Here is a 24,379-nt window from a genome sequence, read left to right as displayed (position 1 = left end):
CCTCAAACATCCCAACTACACTGCTATTAGGTATTCTGCCATTGGGAGAGGGTCTATATCTTTCTTTGTGAAGGGGTTGACCTGTTAGGTATCTAACTCCAAGGGAATGTTCACGCTTGAGAATCTCAAATGGAATTAGGCACCTAGCTACCTTTGAGAGGCAAGGCTTAGGCCACAGTCCTCTTCTCAGCATTTCTTCTAGCAACTTTAGGGAGCTACCCAATCAGCTTGTTGGCTTCTTTTAATCCCTTTCTTGGGCACCTGACTCTCCCCAGTCATTATATGGGGAGCCTGAATACCTAACTCAAGGCTGCAGATTCCACTGGGCAGCAGGGCACCTAAAAGGTATTGCAATGCTCAGCATTGCTATGCTGAAGTCCCTTTGTGGATCTAGTTCCTTCCCTTCAGAGGGACACGCCCAACTTCCTTAAACCTCTGTTGGAATTAATTAGCCACACCTGCCACAGTGAATCAGAAGAATTTCAGAGGCTTTATGTAGGCTTCCAACAACTGCTAACTAGGTGGGTCCACAGAGGAGCCCTGCTATCCTGTTGTACTACACATACTGCATATATTAGGGAACACTAAAGCAATTTATGTCTCTGACATCCAACTAAGTTTTTGTTTTAAGCAAATTTAGCATGGCTGGAAAGTGCTGGCTTGATAGTCCTAGGGACCAAAGGCCTAATTTATCCACAGAACAAGCACAGTACAAGCTTTCCTGATACTACCACCAGTGCATATTCAACACCAGTCCTAAAGAGAACCATGTCTACACACAAGGTTAGTTTTTATTCTCATTCAGTCTTGGTCTCTACAGAGACATCAAAAAACAAAGGTTCCAGTTGGTACTAACTGTGATGGTCCCTTTTTCCTTTAACATGGACACTGGGGACAAAATGAGACCACAAAACTTATTTTATATAAGGCCAAACAACCTACAGAGGATAACAACTTTGGGGAGTGGGGGAATGGTCAAATGGAAATAAAGTACTGAAAATATGACAGGTAACCTTTATGTGATTCCCAGCCAAACTTTGCATACTTAAAATATTCAGATAATTTGATATTTCAGATAAGCATCTGCACTTTTGAGAACTTATTCTGAACCAAGCATTAGTAGTGGGGCAAGGGGGGAGTGAAACTGCAGAAGTGGAAGCCTATGATACATATAATGAAGTAGTATTCTGGGGCCACAGCATTCATAGTTTCCCATGAACTATGCAAACACTGGCATCATTGTCAGAGATGTTCTAGGCCAGATCCATCTGCCATTAATGGAAGTCAGTGGGAATTTTTCCATTTACTTTAATGTGAGTTGGATTGACCCCTATGTTTTTTTTGAATGAGATAAAGATAAAGTGGATGTTTTGCATCCACAATACTGCATGTGGAATACTTATTAAAACTAGCAGATAATTCCTTTCTGTTGGTGGAGATCTGATCATGTGAAGGGAAAGTATGGATCTCTTTCCTCCAGCCAGATTTGCACTGCAATGAGAGAGGGTTCAATAACCAAAGCATTTAGTAAGTGATTCACAGCAAAACAGCACTTATATCTGGTGATCTCTGTGGCTGTTCAGTTTCACATCTACTTTATTAGTTCCACATTACTGTATAGTTGTCATCTTATTATACTATTTGTACATGTTACAGCAGAGGTGGGCAAACTATGGCTGAGGGCCACATCCAGCCCACGGGACCCTCCTGCCCGGCCCCTGAGCTCCTGGCCGGGGAGGCTAGCCCCCGGCCCCTCTCCTGTTGTCCCCCCTCCCCCGCAGCCTCACCTCGCCGTGCCACCAGTGCAATGCTCTGGGCGGCGAGCTCCTGGGGCAGTGCAGCTGCAGAACCCAGTGCTCTGAGCTGTGCTGTGCATGGCTGGCTCCAGCCAGGTGGCATGGCGGTAGCGCCGCCAGCCATCGGAGCTCCAGGCAGCGCGGTAAGGAGGCAGGGAGTGGGGGAGTTGGATAGAGGGCAGAGGAGTTCGGGGGCGGGTGTGTGGATAGGGGTTGGGGCGGTCAGAGGGTGGGGAACATGGGGGTTGAATGGGAGCAGTCAGGAAGGAGGGGGTGTTGGATGGGGCAGCGGGGGGCAGTCAGGGGCAGGGGTTCCGGAGGCAGTCAGGGGAGAAAGGGTGGTGGATTGGGCAGGGGTCCTGGGGGGGAAGTCAGGAAGGAGAGGAGGGGTTGGATGGGGCAGTCAGGGGCGAGGGGTCCAGAGGCAGTCAGGGAACAGGGGGCGTGGATGGGGCAGGGATCCCGGGGGGCCGTCAGGGGGTGAGAAGCCGGGGGGGGGGTCAGAGAGGGGGCAGGGGCCGGGCCACGCCTGGCTGTTCGGAGAGGCACAGCCTCCCCTAACCAGCCCTCCATACAATTTTGGAAACCTGATGTGGCCCTCAGGCCAAAAAGTTTGCCCTTCCCTGTGTTACAGCATTGTTAGATCATCACTGTTGATGTTATTTTATAGATTATTAGTTTCCAGCTAAATGCTACTACATGGATGTTGTTGGTGTTGCATTATGTATAGATGTCTCTTAATAGGCTTAAACGGTATTGCATGTATAGAAGACAAATTTTACTATGCAGGTTCTGTTTTTATTGTATTGTGGCAATAGAGGAAATTGGTTAGTATGGCTTTGTGTGTTCATAGAATATCACGGTTGGAAGGGACCTCAGGAGGTCATCTAGTCCAACCCCCTGCTCAAAGCAGGACCAATCCCCAATTTTTGCCCCAGATTCCTAAATGGCCCCCTCAAGGATTGAACTCACAACCCTGAGTTTAGCAGGCCAATGCTCAAACCAGTGAGCTATCAGATTATTTCAGAGTGGTTCATGGAAGTTACTAAATGGATTACTTCAGGTTCATGCTCTCTGTAGATTTTACTGTAGGGGTTTTGTCACTGTTAAAACATACGTATCCTAGGTAGAATATATCTGTACAGATTTGTTAATATTGAGCTGCGCGAAGATTTGTCTCTGTTGGTTGGGTCAGGTCTGTTATCAATCTCGATGTATGTGAAGTCCTATCTGTCCATATCTTCATCTAGATATTTATATCATGTATGAGCACTGAGAGTTGTGTTAATAGGCTCTGTGGACGTTACCTTACAAGCATGAGCAGTGGCCTACTCTGTATAATATTTACAATACAGGTTCTTTCAGTATTCAGTCATGTATGCAGTAGACTGGTTCTGTTACTAGTAGAGGTGGGCCAGAATCAAAATCCATATATCTGGAAAATACTCAGACTGGAGGTGCTGAAAATCCAGATGTGAATTTTTGTGCTTGATCACATCTCCAGTTACTTTTGAGTTGTATGTAGTGGTAACTGTATAGCTATGTGGTTGTAACTCTCCTTGTTTTGTCACATTTTGTCACAGTGCTGGTGTAATGCACTGAAATAAATAGAGATACAGGGTCTTAAAACTTATGTAACAGACTGAAGATTATGGCCCTCAGAATGGCAGAAAAATCACACAAACTGCTAGCAGGACTTTCCTTGGATTAATTCAGTACGACAGTATGTCAGTAACTGGTGTGACAAGGGTTTCCAGTGGGATACAAGATGAGAACTGTTCCAGAGGTACACCAGACAACCTTTCAGCCATCTGTGTAGGAAAGGTCATCCTACTGGGAGAGGAAGACTATTTCACAGCACACTTCCATCTCGTCCTAGTGCCCAGTCCTTCCAGGACTTTCAGCTTATTAACAACCATGATTATTCTAATGCTCAGCCCCATCCCACTGTCATTACTTCTCAATTTTACACCAGTTGAATCTAATCTTTGTCCACCCCAGTCTCCACCATTCTTGATTCCTTTTTACCCCTTTCTCCCATCACTTAAATCCTATCAGCCAGCCCCCAGCTCTGGCTCACCCCCAACATCCATTTCTACAGCACATAGCTGTGAAGTCCCATGATTATGCTGATTTTTCTCCACTACAATTTCCTACTTTCCTCCTTCAGTTCTGCCATGTCCCTGCAAGCAGCACCCTCACTGAATCCATCACCTGCACCCCAGTTCCCTTTTTGTCACCTCCACAACTCAGTTCTTAAACCCTTCCTGCCCCTCTCTCTGTGCAAGATCTCCCTGCATCTTTTCAGAGTTAATATTGACAAAATCTACCCAGGCCCTTTCATCTCGCATCTCAACTAGTGTAACCTCTTCTCGGATTTATCCAATCTGTTCTCACCATTTTGTCTCTACTCATTCACTGATCTTATTTAGCTAGTATGCAGTGTTATTCTATTCTTGTTGGAATGGTCCCAGGATGATAGAGAGGCAAGGTGGGCAAGGTAATATCTTTTATTAGATCAACTTCTGTTGGTGAGAGAGAGAAGTTTTGAGCTACACAGAGTTCTTCTTCAGGTGTGGGCTGTCTCTCACCAACAGAAGTTGGTCCAATGAAAGATATTACTTCACCCACCTTGTCTCTTTATTTAGATAGTAGGCTTTTTGGACCAGTGTACATCTCCATCTGTGTTTGAGAAGTACAGTATTAGTTTATGACACTACAGACAGGTAAGATTCTTTTTGGAGTCATTGTAAATGCACTATTAAAATGACACACAGAGCTGAAAATGTCACCTTTAACAGTAAACCATAGGTTCCCATATTAATTGGTGCTTTTACACCTCACATAGGCTCTGAAGGCAGGAGCTGATAACTTAATATTTCACATCCCTTCTACTTGCCAAAAGAAGGTGCAGCTGCTGTCACTGTAGGGAAAAAGAACAGGAGGATTTGTGGCACCTTAGAGACTAACAAATTTATTGGAGCATAAGTTTTCGTGAGCTACAGCTCACTTCATCGGATACATACAGTGGAAAATATAGTGGGGAGATTTTATATACACAGAGAACATGAAACAATGGGTGTTACGATACAGACTGTAACAAGAGTGATCAGGAAAGGTGAGCTGTTACCAGCAGGAGAGTGTGTGGGGGGGGGGGAACCTTTTGTAGTGATAATCAAGGTGGGCCATTTCCAGCACTTTACAAGAACAGTAGGAGGGGAAATAAACAAGGGGAAATAATTTTACTTTGTGTAATGACACATCCACTCCCAGTCTCTATTCAAGCCTAAGTTAATTGTATCCAGTTTGCAAATTAATTCCAATTCAGCAGTCTCTCTTTGGAGTCTGTTTTTGAAGTTTTTTTGTTGAAGAATTGCCTCTTTTAGATCTGTAATCGAGTGACCAAAGAGATTGAAGTGTTCTCCGACTGGTTTTTGAATGTTATAATTCTTGATGTCTGATTTGTGTCCATTTATTCTTTTACATAGAGACTGTCCAGTTTGACCAATGTACATGGTAGAGGGGCATTGCTGGCACATGATGGCATATATCACATTGGTAGATGCACAGGTGAACGAGCCTCTGATAGTGTGGCTGATGTGATTAGGCCCTATGATGGTGGATACAATTAACTTAGGCTTGAATAAAGACTGGGAGTGGATGTGTCATTACACAAAGAAACTATTTCCCCTTGTTTATTTCCCCTCCTACTGTTCTTGTAAAGTGCTGGAAATGGCCCACCTTGATAATCACTACAAAAGGTTCCCCCCCACACACACACTCTCCTGCTGGTAATAGCCTACCTTTCCTGATCACTCTTGTTACAGTCCGTATGGTAACGCCCATTGTTTCATGTTCTCTGTGTATATAAAATCTCCCCACTATATTTTCCACTGTATGTATTCAATGAAGTGAGCTGTAGCTCACAAAAGCTTATGCTCTAATAAATGTGTTAGGCTCTAAGGTGCCACAAGTACTCCTTTTCTTTTAATGGATACAGACTAACACGGCTGCTACTCTGAAACTGTAGGGAAAGGAACACATCATTTTGGGGCAAGATGTATCATTCTGGGTCAAGAATACAAGTGAACTGCTGAACATGCGGAGGGTTCAACTACATAAACTTGGTGGGAAGGTAAAATGTCTTGAGGTCATGCACCATGATGCTAAATGGATCATCATTTATCTTTAAAAACAACTTCTTAAAGGATCAGAACACAGCTGGGTTTACTTAGAGAATCAAATAAGAGCAAAGAATGTTTGTCTTAGAGACATACCAATGATCTATATTGAGGGCTCCTTAGATCAGTAGTGTCCAAAGCTTGTGGCTCTCAAGAGCAACTGTGTTAAGAAAAATATATATTTATATATGTCAATTCATAATGTGTTCCTGTGTTGCACCCTAGAACTTTTAAACTGGAATATTTGAATCAGTGGAGACCTCAGGAAGGAAATGACATGAGGGATGGGAGAGGCTACCACAATATGTACTAAACTCAACATATAGAAATCAAAAATATACAGCACCAAAACAAAACGGAGAATTTTAAATTCAACAGTAATCCAGTGCTAACAAGTGGCTGTGAGAGCTGCAGAGCTACTAAACCATTAGCCAGAAAACTAGACAATGAAAATAAGTGCCTATGAACGATTCTGGGCATTCGTTGGAAAGACTTAGTCACCAATGGAGAGATCTGGGAAATGACCAACCAGCAGCTCATTTCCACCAGAATCAGAAGTGCTGGATATATTTTCGGCATGTACTCCAGATCCCAGCACACAGACTCCCACATGAAGGTGTCAAGTGGAAATGAACTAATGTGAGGAACCAAAGGTGTCCAAGATAAACCTTAAGAACAACCCTTGGCAGGGAGGGCAGAATCATCAATCTCAATACCATAGAGCATATGGAACTTGGAGAAAATGACAGCGAGGAATGGAAGAGAGTGGTTTCCACCCTGTGTGGCAATATTGGGGCAGGAAGGATGTAATGTAATGTAAATTTGAATGAGCCCCACTGGAGGGAAGAGTAGGAGCTATCTGTGCCAGCTCTATGCCTGTTGAGGACTCCATCACACTGGTGGAAGCCTTGAGTGGTTTCTTCTCCCTTTATGCCACATGAGTTGCACAGAGATAGTGGAACAGCAGAGCAAATCTGCCTAGAAGTATTCATTGTGGCCCTTGACCTTTCTGAAACGTGATCAGACTCAAGCTGAGAAGGTGGGATATCATTATCATAGACAGTAGAACTCCAGATATGCACACACTCACTTTTTTGACTTTGACATTTACTAGAAAGAAACTCCATCTATGGCGCATACAGGATTTCCATAAGGAGAATTTATTAGGATAAGGCCTCCATTCTGAAAGATACTGAGCACCTGTAACTGCCTCTGAAATAAGTGGAGTTACATGTGCTCAGAACCTCTTAGGATCAGGCCTTAAGCCAGGAAGTAAAATCTTGGTCTCTTTCAGGGCTGGCCTTATATACTGTAAACTGGTGCCTTAAGTAAAAATGCAATTTGGCTCTGATCACTCCAAAATATTTTACATTGGCAGCAGGAGGTATCTCATTATCTGGTTTAAGGTCTCTCAAGATTTTTTTTTTTTAAATAAAGAGGCACAAAGCCTTAGGAATGAATCTTATCTCCATCTCATTTCTGAGTTCTCCTTTTAATCCATCTTGTCATGAAACTGCTTTGTACTCTTCCAATTGTTTTCTGATGACCTCTACTTTCCTGGAGCGTTGCAAGCTTGGTAGTTCCAATACTAGAGTTGAGCAAATAATCCACAGCAGATAATTGTATCTGATATGAACCTCATAACTAAGCAGCACTGAACTACACATAGCCTTTTTTAAAAGAAATATATTTTTAAAAATACTATATCAGTAGGTATCAATGATGATTGAAAGAACAGAAGCATATACAAAGGAAACAATATGATTCAAATGCTCTTAATATAACTGTCAAGTATAAGTCATCTAAACTTCTCAGATAAAGAGTGTCATTAAAAAAGAACTAAGATAAAATCCACACTGCACTAGCATATAATTTTTCATTGGTAAATAAGAACAGTACTACCACATATTGACAACATTCCAGCTGGCCTCTCTCTCTCTCTCTCTCTCTTTTTTTTCAAACAAAAATGTCTGAAAACAGTTTACAGTTTTCTTGAATCTATTTTTTTATTACAAATCTCTTTATTTTCCAGATGACTTTTGTGAATAATTCTTGGTTGGGTAGCTTGATTATGAATAGTTTATTCAAAGATATTTGATATTCAGAATTAGAGCTGTATTGATTAGCTTTGACTGGACATAGATCAGGGGTGGGCAAACTTTTTGGCCTGAGGGCCACATCATGTTTCCAAAATTGTATGGTGCAAGCTTTTTGAGAATGTGGTGGTGAGGCAATTCTGGAAACATTTGAGCTCCTTAGATCTCTTTGAACTTTCAATCATACTTTTAGCCTGAGTATGGTATGGAGACTTCACTGGGTTTGTTGGTTGAAGATCAAGGTCAAAAATAAGGTTTCCATGGTGATTCCTGTATATGTTAGCAGCCTTTGATACTAATGATCAAAAGGTTTGACTTAACTATGGAGGGGTTTATACTTGAGCAGTTCTTGTTCTTGCTTTCAGAGAGATCTTAGAGGGTGACACAGGGTAATTGCTCATCCATCTTGCATGTGCTTTCTTGGGTAATTTTGTACAGTTCTAGTCAGTCAATCCTTCCTGTCCAGCAAGTGTGGCGGACTGCTGGGGGGATGCTGAGGTGATTTAGGCTGTAGTACTAGTATGCTTCCCTTTTGAATTGAAACCAGGTGAGTTCCATGTCTTTATTTTCTCAGTATCAGGTTGAGAGTCAGTCGGCTGAGGCTCTTTCCAAAGAAGATAGAGGAAATAATTCCTGGTGGGGGAATTATTCATAGAGTTTGTTAGGGAAGACCATGATTACCCATTGGCTGAGGGGTTCTCCCACCCTTTGTCAATGAGGAAGGTGCACAATTTAAAGAGTCTGGAGTTCCAGCTGACTGTGGTGGCCAACTTGCTTTTTTAAATGTGTTTTTGTTGCAACAGATGTTATTTTTTCTTTCTGATACAATTCTTGTAAAAATGATCCTGTCCCCTTTTATGTTCCCCAGGCAAGCTTACTGTAATGCATTCTACATGGGCCTTTGGTATCTTTGAAGAGTCTTCAGAAGGTTCAACTTGTGGAGGGGCGTGGCTGCTTTCTTTCTTCAGTGTTAGCCCAATGAGCTAAAGATTGCCTTGGTTCCCTGTTTTACAGTTCAGCATAGATCTTTAAAGCCCTATATGGTTTGATTCCTAAATACTTGAAACAAAGCTATTTTCTCCTGTGCTTCCTATGCACAGCTGAACTGATGAGCTGTTGATAATTGTGCCTACATTTGAATGTCTGATAACAGGAGGCAGTTTATTTTCAGTGGATGACCTTTGCCTTTGGAATTCACTTTCCTCTCATGGTATGGCAAAGCTCAAGTCTGTTGAACTTCAGATCAACATGGAAAGTCCACTCTTTACTCAGACTTCTGTCTGAGGAAACAGATGATGGAGCATGTTATTTGGATAGATTGATTTTAAAATGTCTTTGCTTGGCATGGATTGGCTAAATGTGTATTTTTAAAAGAATTTCTATGCAGATACCTAGGGCAAGTCAAAAAGTCAAAAATGCATGTTGGACCCAATTCTTGGGATAGCTAAGCTGTGCCAAGTGCAAGATCCAAGAGGGGCAATGGTGGGCTTACATCACCTTTGTGGATCTTGGATTCTGAAGCCATCTGAGGGTTGGTTCGGCCCCCAGTTTAACTCAGAGTAATCTTAGTCTATGGCCCCAAGAGGCTATTCTGGTAACTCTGGCCATCCCCAGTTTCCCCTGGCTGCAAAAGTGGGAGAAGGTCGAGAGTTGCTAGGCCAGCTTTACAACAGCTGGGGATGCCCCCACGTACCAGGGGAATTCTCAGGTACTCAGTGAAGCTTGCTTTATGCCCCTTTGCACTGGCAGAGAAATGCAAGAAGGCTGTAGCAGAACCAAAAATTAGATCCATTGTATTTGGGGGGATAATGAATATACTAGTCACTTGTAACTAGATGTTTGCATGATACTGACCACCTTCTATGAAATGGTAAGCTCCCTCAATTTAATGAATTAGTGCTCAGGTTCCTGAGTGTCTTGCAGGATCAGGCAATTGCTGAGTTACCAGAAGAACGAAATGTACAAAGCAGCTACTAGTAGCTGTGCAATTTATCAGTATGAATGTTCTAAGTTAGGTTGCCATCAGGTTAGACTATTCAGGGTTGCTGCACATTACCAGTCCTCTTTGGTGATGGAGGATTGTGATTTGCAATTACAAGGACACAGATTCACACTTCTTTTTGATGTTGGAATTTGAATTATTGAGTATTTTAAAAATTGTTTCATACATCTCTAGATTGGGTAGACATAAGGTAGTTAAGGGACATTGTGCTGACATAACAAGAGCAGTGCACTTCAACCTGAAGCCTCAACCTTTTAAATTGTTGCTAATCACTAGCATTACGAGAATACTGACAGTGTCCCAAGAATATTTGTTCAATTTTTTTAAAAAAGTTCACATAAACCATCTTCACAATGCTTTTGTTTTTTCCTCTCAGGAACCATTGTTATAATATTGTATTAACACTTGTGCTTGTAGGAAGCAAGTTTTTAAGCACACAAACACTTAGTAAAGCAAATTTTAAGTTTGCTTTTGGTGAACACTTGCAGCAAGAAACCAGTCCAGGAAGAGAAATAATACCATAATCAACCAATAGCTCAAATCTAAAGAAGACTAGTCTTAGAATTTTAAACATCATATTAAAAGTCATTGAATAACGAATTAAAATAAACTGATCTGTTGTGGACACTTGAAAAAGCAACAAAATGTACCCAAGAAACTATTAATGACTGTGAGAATGTACTATTGCCTGGGTATTAAGAAAGGGAACAAAACATAATAGGCACTTACCAGCAGGAAGAGAGAAAGCTACAGTTACAAAATGGTTACTATAGCACTGCAGCTGCTTGGCTCTGCCAAATTTAAAGGGCCAGCCACAGAAAGAATGCTGGGAAAAAATTCCAATAAGAGAGCAGCCATGGCCAATGAAGATTTCATGTAGGACTAGGAAGTCACCAAAGTGATGTGGACTGCTTTAGTTTTGTAGCTGTTGCATAACACTTATAAATTATTCATTCAGCTCTATTAAACACTCAGCGCGTAGTTGAGTTAGAGGGCTGCTAGTAGTGTTAGCTGCATTATTTGATTTACAGACTTATAAAGTCTGGTGTCTTTATTTATACAGAGGAGTTCTTAATTCTATTTTTATAGAGTTCTGGTTTCATAAGCCTTCTTCTATCATAGCACAACGACAGTGGACGTTTAGCCACTGAACTTATTTTACTTTCTTTTTGTTTTTAAAACACCAAGACAGAAATATCACTTTATTCCATGTATAAATGTATTGTGGGTGTTAAAAATCATTTTATTAGTATAGTCTGACCATTTTGATTTTATGCCTTAATCAAGTGTCAAAGGGAAGGAAAGGTGGTGGTTTGGGTTTTTTATTTGTTGTTTATTTTAACAACATAACACAAATAATACTTCTGTGTGCTACAGGTCCTCTCAGCTAAACCCTGAGTATTCACAGATAAACACCCATTCTGAAGAATAAGGCTCTATCTGTGCTATAAAGGACAGCTTTGTTTTTGTAACCAGATTGTCACACTCTCATCTGACCTGGTTACAACAAACATAGCTGAGTTGGTTTTTCACAACACAACTATGTCAAGTGTATTTGTGTATCAACACCTATAATGCTGCCTGTTTCTGTCAGTGCATTTTTGGAAAATGCAAGCAGTTATTTCACATTGCCTCAACAGAGAACTGAAATCCTAGAGGACATGCACACAGACCAGCACCAGTAACACGTGAGGAATGAACTCTCGAAGGTCGCTCAGAGAACTAGGGGAAAGGACTGGCTAACTGGTCTATTCAGGGCTGTTGAGTCCCACCTACATAATAAAATAACATTGTTAGGATTGGGTTACAGGAAAAAAGTTATGTGCCAGCCTAAGCAACTAACAAGACCATGATTAGCTGATATGGGTAGTTACTGTGCATTAACTGTGTGTGTCACTATAAATCATGTTGAGAAGCAATTATATCACTAACTAGTTACAATGTTGATTAAACATTATAGTGTAGATGAGACTGAATTCAGGTAGTGCTGAGCCACATGCCTTGCACTGTTCTATGGACCTGCTGCAACCCCCCCACCATACTAGCTAGTTCAGGGTACCTGTCTCATGGATATGGCCAGGTCTGTTTAGTGATGTAAAAAATAGCTATGAATTTTCTGATTACAAGTATTCTTATTTGATCATCATAACATAATCATGGTCAGCAAACTTCCATCATGGTTAATGCCTGCAGTGACAAACTGAGATGGTCCCGATATGTGGGGGCAAATTTTCAGCCAACCTGAAACTGTCCCCAATGTTGTATGCCTATTTTTGAAACATGTAAAAACATGTAAATGTTAGTTCATCCACCATTTCAGCCATGCAGAGAAAACAAACATGCCTCTATTTTTGTGGGCACAGTCAGTTGCATGTTCAAAAATACATGTTTAGAATCTGAGACCAGATCTGAACATTTGTCCTTCAGTGTTTCTCTGTTGGCTAATATGATCCTTAACAATTTGGCTGGCTCTAGTCACAGCAAGACCATCTCTAGAAATGCCTTCTCTCTCTTCTTCCTCAGTCTTTGCTATTTTGCATGTGAGCCAGGAGTCCAGGGGAAAATAATCCATGGGATGGAATGGGTTTGAGGTCCTGGAGAAATAGGGGCAGGATTGAGCAGTAATGTTTGTAGGACTGGACTGTATACTGTTAAATATATTTTGAGAGTTTAATAATATGAATAATCTATGTCCACTTGGGATATGGGACTGTAGAGAGATTTGAGTTTCTGATGAGCCACTGAAAATAATTTTGTGATTGATCTTTACGACTTGAAGTGATGTCTTGAAAGACTATTCCTTTCTGAAATTATGCCATTAATTCTGTAGGCTGTGATTTAAAAAATTATTCTATGGTGGGAAATGTTTAAAGTCTAAAGAAAGTGGAAAATGATGGCCCAGATTAATAGACAGCACTTTCCCACCCTACTTCACCAACGCTCTTCAGCCTTAACTAAAAATGACAATTGAGAAAGCTGAGTTCTTTCACTGTATTTTTTTTATTTTAGGGGCTAAATTCTGCTTTCAATTACATTAGTGTAAATTTGGAGTAACTCAAATAACTAATTGGGGATATTCCAGATATACACCAGAGTAAACGAGAGCAGAATCTGGTCCTCTCATATCACAGGCTATGTAACTCTACCCTAGACTGAGTTTCCAGAGACCAGTTGGAATGAGAAGGAATTTCAGACTCTTTGCTCATTGAGTCCAGGTTTCCCCACTGGAGTCATCTCAACTTTATGATAGCTGAAATTTAGACTTCTTAGTCACTGTTCTTTGACTCTGGAAAGATTATTTGATAACGTGAATTTTGAGTATGGATTATAAAGTATAGGCCAAATTTTGCTCTTGGGTATCCTGAAGTAAATGCAGAGTAACTCTGTTAAGGGCAATGGATTTACTCTGGATTTTCACTGGTGTTATGGACAGCAACATTTGGTCCTATATTATTCAATATAGGACAACTCATCCCACGAGTTAGGATCTTCCTTGTTACTGAATGTGGTGTTAGTACTGATTTGAATCTGAAGTTATCTGGTCTAAAGAGAGTTACTGAATATGCCATACTATCAGGAAATATACAGTTTAAAATAAACTTATCTCTGACTTTATTCTTACAAAAATGTGTTAATTGCCATTTTATCATGCTGTTACTGGTGCAAGTGGGTAGTGTCAACCTTTACAGTGTTTATGGAAGGCCAATTATTTAGCAATAACACAGCATATTTCACAGCAACTACAATGCAATTTCTGATCTCTGATAGGTTACATAGTAGAGTCGATGATGTTGTATAGAGTGATGGAATTTGCCATTGTGCCAGTGACCTTGTTGAAATCTGCCACTACATTGTTCAGCATTATTGTTCCTAGAGGGTTTAGGAGAAATTGATTAGCAAACATAGTGGATATGTGCACATTCATACTGAGTCTGCTCCTGCTCCCATTAAAATCCGTGACAAAACTTTAACTCTTCTGAGAACAGGGTCAGGTCTTTAAACAGAGACAATGGGCCAAATTATGCTCTCACGGACCCTGCTGTCAATCTGGAGAAGCCCTTTAGAAGTCAGTGGTGTTACTGCTATGTACACCAAAGTAACAGAGTATAATTTGGACCAAGGATTCTAATCAGATTAAAACGAAGTGATAAGATTCCTCCATACTGCTTCATTGTTGCACTTCAGTCTGTACGTGGTGAGATCATTATCTGCTGAAGGTAGAGGGGAATTCATTCTCTGGGCCATATCCTCAGCTGGTGTAAATTCACGTAGCTCCACTGAAGTTGAGGGAGCTGTGCTGAATTACACCAGTTGAGGATCTGATCCCTTGTATTTGTCTCTTGAGTTTTCCCACACACCTAACATGATTATCACTCTAACCTTCACCTCAACGTAAGATGGAGGGCCAGGTTCCATCTTCTGTTTCTGTCTATAAATTGTTAATCAACTTTATCTTCTTACTGTTAATAGCAGAAAACCATTCACATGTAAACTGACCTGAAACAAGGTACACACTTCCATTTCAGACTTTCAGAGCCACCTGAAAGTCATTTTTAAACACTTCTGTCATGTCTAAATTCAAACCCAAGTCCTATAGATGAAATGCCTACTGTACTGGAAGCTTATTTTCTCTGACTCTGTATTAATTACTTCAGAAGAGTCTCAGTTCAGTTCATCACTGATCACTGAAGCAAGAATGTATTCCACAAACTGGGGTGCTCTGAAGCATTCTTTAGGTAATATGTAAGAGTTGATTCATCTTTTTAAGGTCCACCTCTCAGATATGAGAGAGGTCTTCCCAGCTTCCACAGAAGTTGTTTGGTTTCCCCTCCATACATGCACATACACAAAGAATAGGGACTCTTCTGCGAAAAAACAAGATCCAGTGCATTGGTACTGGGGGATGTCAAAGGCTTTAATTTTAAATGTGCTGCACACCCAAGAGCTCCTCTACTTGATTGTACACATCCCCTGCTCTCTTGTAGAAAGTAACCCCATCCTTCCTTGTATTTGGGCCCATCCTGTGATAATGTCCTCCATCCAAGGGCAGAGATCAATCCCTTTTGGGTGACAGTTTCCCAACCAAATCAGTCAGTAGTGAGCCATGTTAATGGCATGAAGCATTGTCTCCTGCAGAAAGCTGAAAGTATCCCTTCTATTACCAGATATATGCACTACTAAAAAAAAGTCAATACACCTACACAAACAGAGGATTTTATCTATCACTTGGATATAAAATACTTAAATTCATAAGGTTAAAAAAACTTCCTTAAACAACAAAATACAAACTAGTTTTTACTTCTTGTTAACACATATAAGTAGTCACATTGGCAGGGGTTTCTAACTGACCTACTGCTATAACCTTTACAGTGAAATTGATTTTTGTCTGTCACCCTAAGGGTGTGACCCACAATGGCGCGAATTATGGAGTCAATGTTAAGAACAGATTGTGGTGACAGGAGTGTCAGTGACAGCATATTAATGAATACTGAGTGAAAAGCACTGAATTTTTCACAAATCTTGCAGAGGCAAAATGTAATCAAGATAGGTCAGTAGCCCTTAGAATTAATACTGCGAAAGCACATATTAAACAGTTTGTACAAAGCAATGGCCACAAACAGAAGAATTTTATTACCAGAAACAAAACTGGCATGTATTTCCCTGCAGGTATGCAGAGCTGTAGTTTCCTGGGCTATCTTTCCATGTTTGAATAACTTATTAAAATGTAGATACACACGTATCTAAAAACTCGTGGTTCAGAACTGCAGATGGGAACCGTGCACAAGTACAGATTAATATAATAAAACCTCTCCACGCCTTCACATGCATGAACACACAATGAGATAATGCGCCCCAGCTCCACAGAGCTGCTCCTCACAGCCAGGCATGCTTAGGATTTAGCAAGATGTGCCATTTATAGGGAGAAGCTATCCTAAGAATCCAACAGCTAGGTGCCTTTTCTAATTAATATTATGCTATCTACATCCCTCTAGGATGAAATGGTCTTGTGCAGGGGAATGTGAGGGGATGGAGGGAGGAAGGATGGCTTCCAGCAGGGACAATCTGGCTAATTACCTTTCTGAAATATTAGCTGAGCACAATGGACCTTAGTATGGATCAGGTATTGGATATTTGTGGTTTAGAATCCAGAATAGTAAAGGAGATGATGACTTTATTCTGTGAAAAAGAGAGCAGGCTGAACCAGCAGCTGACACAAGGCCAGTATCCCTTGGGAAGGTCATTTTCACTGTATCAGCAGCCTTCCTCCCTTTACTAATTTTCTCTCTACACAGTAAAACATTTCTACCTCACAGTGACATTCAGCTGTGCCTTCAGACAGCAAAACCTTCTTCTATTGTTTCAAAATCACAGCTTTCCCTCCTCCCTTTTTCAAATTCCTTCCTATTCAGAAAACAGAGGAGAGAGTTATGCTAATCCTTAATCTGATTTAAGAGAGCCAGAGAGAAATGCCGAGCATTTCACTTACCTCCTCACGGCCAGGCAAGCAGAGAGCCTCCACCGCTTCAATTCATCAGTATCAACGTTCCCATCCACGAGAAGAGCTTCCCTGTCTCTTCTGTGGCCCTTTTTCACATCAGTGTCTAGGATTCACAGGGAGAAGCTGGACAGAAGCTGCAGAGGCATTAGACCAAAAGCCCATGTGAGGCAGAAAATTTGCTTTTTTCCATTTTCTTCCTTTTAAAAAAATAAAAACGAAGCACTTGTCTGTGTCCCGTGGTCCCCTGGTGTGAGACAGGGAGGTGTTTAATGATCACACAGAGAAGACAGCGCAGGGGGAGTTTTTGGTTGGCTGTAGTGGGAGGAGTCAGGTAGAGAGCTTGTTTCCAAGTCAACAGAAGGTGGGGGTACAGCTATCGTTACACTGAAAGGAGGACCACACTGTAGAGCACAGCTGTCTGAGTCTGAGGCGCTGGCTAACTTGCAGAGGCATTGTACTTCGGGATTGGCTAGTTTGGAAACAGAGCCTGGATTGTCACACGCGTTCTCCAATGAAATAGCAGGGAATGTGCTGCTGCTTAGGGAGGGGAAAGGCAGTGCTGGAACCATGCTCACTGCAGTGCTTCGCTTTCTCTTGCTCTTTCCCTGTCAGCTAGGTAGGTCTCGTTGTATAAGGAGCTATGTTGCTGAATGGTTTTCTTGTCTTCGCTGCTATATTACACACACATTATATAACACACATGCACATATACACACTGTACTGCATACTCTACCTATACACACACATTCATTTTACTCTTCCATTTTTCCTGCAGTTGTACAGATTTCCCTCATGTCTGTCCCAGTCTAGATGAGTGTTGATTATTTTTTAAAAATAATTGTACTGTTTATTTCTTTCTAAGGCAGTGATGCTGTTGCACTAGCCACCATCTACATACATTTTAGAACAACAGTTCTCTTGAGGGAGAACATAATTCAGTGTATTAGGGTATAGATTTATTTTTGTGTTTCTGTTGCAGTTTTTCCTTCTCGCTCACTCTCTACTTAGCAAATATTTTCTTCTCTTTGTTTTTCCTTTTGCCTTTGACATTTTCTCATTCTTTGTCCCTTTCACAGCTATAGATTTGGCTGACCATTGCACTCTTTTGCACAGTGTCCAATATCAACATCTTACAAGCTTCAATTTACCTGTGAAATAAAGCATTCCATTACTGTGTTAATGCCTTCATTAGTTTACTTATTATTTTCCTTGTTTGTTGATGAGTTTTTCCTTTTAATTCTTTCAAGCTAATCAGAAACTTCTCAAACTGTATATGAGTAGCCTCTAAAAATGTGTGATCCTCCTGTCCTGATTGACTAAGGCCATTTCTTAGCCATATTTCATCACTTGGGCATCTCCACTGGAGGTAGCAATGGTGGAAGCTGCAGTGGAGATTGGCCTTGAGTGTTTTTGGTTTTTTTACCAACAAGTAGGGCTAGACTACAAGGTGGTAAAAGCACACCTGAGTCCTGTCTACATTACCACTTCCACTGTTGTTATTGCTGGTTGAGCTGCAGCACTGGTTGAGTTTTCAAGTACAGATACAGCCTAAAAGCGTGCTCTCACATCCAACACATAAATAAAAGCCCAGCATTGAATCTCAGAGTAAACGGGAGATTTCTCCCCAAGCTTTAGGCATTTTCTTCTTAGGCACTGTCTACATTAGAAAAGGTTTGCCAGTACAGCTATACCAGCAAACTCTTTTCGTGTAGCTGCAACTTATACTAGCAAAAACATGCTTTTGCCAATAGAGCTTATACCAATTCACCACACAGAATAAGTTCTATTGTCAAAATCACCTTTTCCCCTGTATAATTGCATTTACATTAGAGCTTTTACTGGCACAAAAATGTAAAATATATTCAAGCCCCAACCAACATTATTATACCAGCAAAAGTTTTAAGTGTAGACCCACTAAATGTTCTGGGAGACTGTTGCTAGAAATTCTAAATATGCAAATACATTCCAAGGTGCATATGCATTAAGAGACAATGACCAGTTTTGAAATCCTACTAGAAATAATGTTTTGCTTTTAATTTTCAATGTGCCTTTTGCTTCCCATTGCACATGAGGCCATCTCAACTACACTGCTAAAGGAATGCAGTCACAGAATAGTTTCCATATATGTGAGAGGACAGTATGTGGATAAAAGAATCATAAGTTTTGCAGGTTAATCTGCTGTTCCATAAAGAACAAGTACTGTAGTTACCAAAGAAGCTGACATTACATTCTACTGTACCTTCAGAATAGTACTTTACATTTGAAAAACAGCACCAATACATGGATAATGAATTTTAGAAGTGAAGCTGTTCTGAGAATGCGGCAAATCAGTGGTGTGGCAACTCTCTTTGGTGACACAATTTTTAGTTTTGTTGTGGCAGTTCAACACTATGGAGACAATTCAAATCTTGATCAACGGCACAGACAAAACCCATGTTTCCATACAAACTCATCTAATACAGGCAAAAAGGGTTTCAGTATCCCTATACTGAACACAAGCATATCTTTCCCTCCATTTCATCTCCACATCCTCCTGCAGACAAGAAGTCTCCACATCTTACTGCAAACAGCAAGTCTTCAGTATGGCATTTCTTTTTTGAATTGATTGTAACATTGGCACTGCAACTCCCACAATAATTGTAAGGAAAATATATGGCAGACAAGCCTGTGAGGCTGGTAAATGACTCTTATAGGAGATTAAATGCCAAAGTAAATCTGGGGTGTTTCATAACAAGAAAAGCCATTTATTGTTAATAGATTTCAATGCTGTAACAGTTGTTCTGATTATATGCCCATATAACCCCATCCCCACAAAATCCACAGCACATGTTGAAAAAGAATATGTATAGCTTTCATGTCTTGAGATTGATGGACAATTCTATTGTGCTGTCGCCTTCTTAGGAATTCCATAAATGTCACTTTGTGAGGTGAGTCTTGATGAATAATTTTTTGAGAGAGTAGTCTGGTTAGGGTGATGTGTCTGGACCCTTTCTTCCCCTAATGCCTCTCTGTAGGGCAGACCAGGATTTTACCCATATTTTCAATAAGAATTTTTATGTCAGTCTGAAGGAGATAATGTTTACCTAGCAAGATGTCATGAAATCCTTTTCTTGTAAAATACCCAATATACAGTATAGCTGGATCCATGGTTGCCCAAGTATTTGTTCATCTTTACATTGCTAATCACTCACTAAAGCTGAATCCTTGCTTGTTTGCTGGCATTTTGGGGAGGGGTAGGTTTGTTTCTCAGACCAATCAAAACTCTTAAAGTTATACAGAATTCATACATGTTTAGTTTCAATGTAAATTCTCATAAAAATAGGAATATGTTAGAAAAAGCTGCAAAATCCAGTAGGGTTTCTTTCTAATTTATTTCACTGAGGTTTATTATATGTGAATAACTATCACAACATACACACATAGTTTTTGTAGAAAAAAGCAATTCAAAGACCCGAGGTATCCCTCAATTTCCCTTCTTTGTACTGCAAAATTTAGTTATGGTTTCATTTCATTCAACTTTCTATCTAGCACCCTCTTTTTAAGGAGTAATTTTAGATCTGGGTTAATTATACATAGAAAGACCTGTGATTCACTTTTTAGCACATGAAGAATTGAACAGAATATTTAGAGAAGATTACAAGTAGCTGTATTCTTATTTTTAATTTTTCTCATGTGGAGTTATTTGAAATAGCATCAGATACAGATGACTGGATTCTGATATTTATAACTTTCAGCGATACAGCTTCTTTGATACCAATGGCTTCAAGAAGAGGAAAGAAATAATGAATGCACTTTCTTGAAGGTGAACTTGTGGCACCTTAGAGACTAACACATTTATTTGAGCATAAGCTTTCGTGAGCTACAGCTCACTTCATCAAATGCATTCAGTGGAAAATACAGTGGGGAGATTTATATACACAGAGAACATGAAACAATGGGTGTTACCATACGGACTGTAACAAGAGTGATCAGGAAAGGTAAGCTATTACCAGCAGGAGAGCGTGTGTGTGTGGGGGGGAACCTTTTATAGTGATAATCAAGGTGGGCCATTTCCAGCACTTTACAAGAACAGTAGGAGGGGAAATAAACAAGGGGAAATAGTTTTACTTTGTGTAATGACACATCCACTCCCAGTCTTTATTCAAGCCTAAGTTAATTGTATCTAGTTTGCAAATTAATTCCAATTCAGCGGTCTCTCGTTGGAGTCTGTTTTTGAAGTTTTTTTGTTGAAGAATTGCCACTTTTAGATCTGTAATCGAGTGACCAAAGAGATTGAAGTGTTCTCCGACTGGTTTTTGAATGTTATAATTCTTGAAGTCTGATTTGTGTCCATTTATTCTTTTACGTAGAGACTGTCCAGTTTGGCCAATGTACATGGCAGGGGGGCATTGCTGGCACATCATGGCATATATCACATTGGTAGATGTGCAGGTGAATGAGCCTCTGATAGGGCCTAATCACATCAGCCACACTATGATGGTGTCCCCTGAATAGATATGTGGACACAGTTGGCAACGGGCTTTGTTGCAAGGATAGGTTCCTGGGTTAGTGTTTTTGTTGTGTGGTGTGTGGTTCATGGTGAGTATTTGCTTCAGGTTGGGGGGCTGTCTGTAAGTAAGGACTGGCCTGTTTCTCAAGATCTATGAGAGTGATGGGTCGTCCTTCAGGATAGGTTGTAGATCCTTGATGATGCTTTGGAGAGGTTTTAGTTGGGGGCTGAAGGTGATGGCTAGTGGTGTTCCGTTATTTTCTTTGTTGGGCCTGTCCTGTAGTAGGTAACTTCTGGGTACTCTTCTGGCTCTGTCAATCTGTTTCTTCACTTCAGCAGGTGGGTATTGTAGTTGTAAGAACGCTTGACAGAGATCTTGTAGGTGTTTGTCTCTGTCTGAGGGGTTGGAGCAAATGTGGTTGTATCGTAGAGCTTGGCTGTAGACAATAGATCCTGTGGTGTAGTCTGGATAAAAGCTGGAGGCATGTAGGTAAGTACAGAGGTCAGTAGGTTTCTGGTATAGGGTGGTGTTTATGTGACCATCGCTTATTAGCACCGTAATGTCCAGGAAGTGGATCTCTTGTGTGGACTGGTCCAGGCTGAGGTTGATGGTGGGATGGAAATTGTTGAAATCATGGTGGAATTCCTCAAGGGCTTCTTTTCCATGGGTCCAGATGATGAAGATGTCTTTAATGTAGCGCAAGTAGAGTAGAGGCGTTAGAACAACGCTTCCTTAGCTCTTGTCCCCTAAGTCAGCCATAAAAATGTTGGCATACTGTGGGGCCATGCGGGTATCCATAGCAGTGTCGCTGATTTGGAGGTATACATTGTCCCCAAATGTGAAATAGTTCCTGAAGGTGGTATCAGCTTGGGTTCAAAAAAGTGAGAGCCCAGTGGATCTCAGCACTGTTAGGGTGAAATTCTGGCCCCAGTCAGGCTTTCACATTTAGGCCCTAATCCTGCATCATTAAAGTAAATGGGAGCTTTGCAGAAGATCAAGCCCTTGGGGTATGTCTGCACTATGAGCTGGGGGGTGAGTCCCCCGCTCACGTACACATACTTACACTGCCAATACCCATGCTACTGTGGCTTCACTGCTATTTATACTCACACTAGCTCAAGGAGAGCTAAAGAGAGTATGTGTACAGGAGCAAGGGAGCCACACCCCTAGCTCCTAGCTTGGACATAACCCTAGGCTCCCTGTCAGGTTTGATAGTGAAAGACACTTTTGAGGATTTAAACCTCGATGTCTCATTTGGTACTGCTAATATTACCAGTAGGCTAAATGGGATGTCCTTTCTATTTTTGTATCTTGAAAGACTAGAAAAATCTAAGAATCAGGTGTCCCATAAACAAAATGTTTTTCAAGAAAGTTATTCCTCTGAACTGAGTGCATCTGCAGATCAGTTCTTACTATGTAGGAGTTTTTCCTTCATATTTTTGTTATATTCCTATTATATCTGTCACTCCCAGTTATTGGGTCAAATGCAGAATCAGCATTTACCACAGAAGCCATGTCTACAGTAACAAGCACTGAATCCAGCAGCCGGCGGACAGCTGCCTAAGGGCTGGCCTAGAGACCTGGAAGATATGCTAGTTTTAGCTGTGCAGTTAACATTACGTAGCAGTTTTCACTTATCATAACCCTTAACTCTTACAGAGTCTCAGAAAAAATAACCGAACAGGGATTGTATAAAATAAGACAAAAGTATAATTCTTTGTAAAGCATCCAGCCTTCAAAATTACAGCACCATTAGGGAGCTGCTGCTTTATGGAAATATTTTGGAAAACAATGTAAAAAAATAAATACATCTTGTTTGTTGGGTTGTACTGAATGGCTGTAGTTTTCTCTTAGTTTTGTCTTCATGCATTTGTCCTTATTAGTAAAGAATGAGGTGAAAAAACAGTCTGTCACAAGATAGCAATAATTGATCGTCATGAAAAACTGTAAAATGTATTTTTGGTTTTCAAACAAATCAGAGGTTTTATATTTAAAAAGTACACAAAGTGACCCTGAATCTTCAGCTGTTGCAAGTACATGCACAAACAGAACACCACCCAAACTAGACTTAGCTCATGTTACTGAGAAATAAATACACAATCAGAAAAGTGAGTATTTGACAAACTGTCATTTATGACCAATAAGAAAATAAAGTATATCTCCCATTGGTTCCTGAGAGACAAAGGAGATACAGTAGTAAACTTAACTCTCAAAAGAATGCTTTTTTTTTTTTTTTTTCAAATAAGCAATCACAGAAAAAGTAATACATCAGATTTCACAAAGTTCAGTTCTGTTTGTATTATTTTCAGGTGTTAGTGCCATAGGCAGGAAGCGATTATAGAATACAGCCATCATATGAGTAGCCAGCACTAGGATATTCCCAACCAGTATCTGAGCCATTAGAATAGGAGTTCAGTAACGAAGCAAGAAAACAAATATTCAGCCATTGGATTTCTCTTCATTGTGCTGTGGGCAGAAGTCATGGCTTAGCTCTTGTGCTGTATGAGCAGGCTGACTTCAGACTCTAGAACATGTAAGATTTTTGTCTTTAGTTCATTCTCAGTTGTGCAGTAAACAGCATGCCATCAGTATCTTCGGCTTTGTATTTCAGGGTTCAGATTGGGAAGAGGGTTTTTGACCCTAACAAGGATATCTTTGTTTGGTTCTAATAACCTTACAGGTGGGCTGCAAAATAGAGCTCTCTCTTATAGACTTCTGACAAGACCTTTGGAACATGAACATAAAATGCCCCTCTATTTGGCATTGGTGAGGCCTCATCTGGAGTACTGTGTCCAGTTTTGGAGCCCACGCTACAAGAAGGATGTGGAAAAATTGGAAAGAGTCCAGCAGAGCACAACAAAAATGATTAGGGGGCTGGAGCACATGACTTATGAGGAGAAGCTGAGGGAACTGGGATTATTTAGTCTGCAGAAGAGAAGAATGAGGGGGGATTTGATAGCTGCTTTCAACTACCTGAAAAGGGGTTCCAAAGAGGATGGATCTAGACTGTTCTCAGGGGGAGCAGATGACAGAACAAGGAGTAATGGCCTCAAGTTGCAATGGGGGAGGTTTAGGTTGGATATTAGGAAAAACTTTTTCACTAGGTGGGTGGTGAAGCACTGGAATGGGTTACCTAGGGAGGTGGTGGAATCTCCTTCCTTAGAAGTTTTTAAGGTCAGGCTTGACAAAGCCCTGGCTGGGATGATTTAGTTGGGGATTGGTCCTGCTTTGAGCAGGGGGTTGGACTAGATGACCTCCTGAGGTCCCTTCCAACCCTGATATTCTATGAAGGGAGAACGTGTCCAGAAAATTCAA

The 24,379-nt window shown here is 40.7% G+C and overlaps 2 protein-coding genes across 4 annotated transcripts in view; one reads left to right on the top strand and one right to left on the bottom strand.

Moving 5' to 3' along the window:
• The window catches only part of GNAZ (G protein subunit alpha z), a 264,810-nt gene that overhangs the window by 119,648 nt on the left and 120,783 nt on the right, over positions 1-24,379 (bottom strand). Inside the window, exon 1 of one of the 3 annotated variants that reach the window (XM_037878911.2) lies at positions 16,563-17,023. The exons of 1 other annotated variant lie outside the window; for it this stretch is intronic. The gene's annotated coding sequence lies outside the window, so the exon portion shown is untranslated. Of the gene's footprint in view, positions 1-10,804; positions 10,852-16,562; positions 17,024-24,379 lie in introns of those variants that run through there. One more of the 3 variants, XM_043529449.1, reaches the window with a different exon arrangement.
• RSPH14 (radial spoke head 14 homolog) overlaps positions 1-24,379 on the top strand; it is a 200,183-nt gene that overhangs the window by 151,550 nt on the left and 24,254 nt on the right. The gene's annotated exons all lie outside the window — the stretch shown is intronic.

The sequence above is a fragment of the Chelonia mydas genome, chromosome 15 (assembly GCF_015237465.2).
Source record: "Chelonia mydas isolate rCheMyd1 chromosome 15, rCheMyd1.pri.v2, whole genome shotgun sequence".
NCBI classification, from domain to species: Eukaryota; Metazoa; Chordata; order Testudines; family Cheloniidae; genus Chelonia; species Chelonia mydas.
The sequence above is the reverse complement of the archived record's forward strand: the minus strand, read 5'-3'. Positions and strand labels throughout refer to the sequence as shown.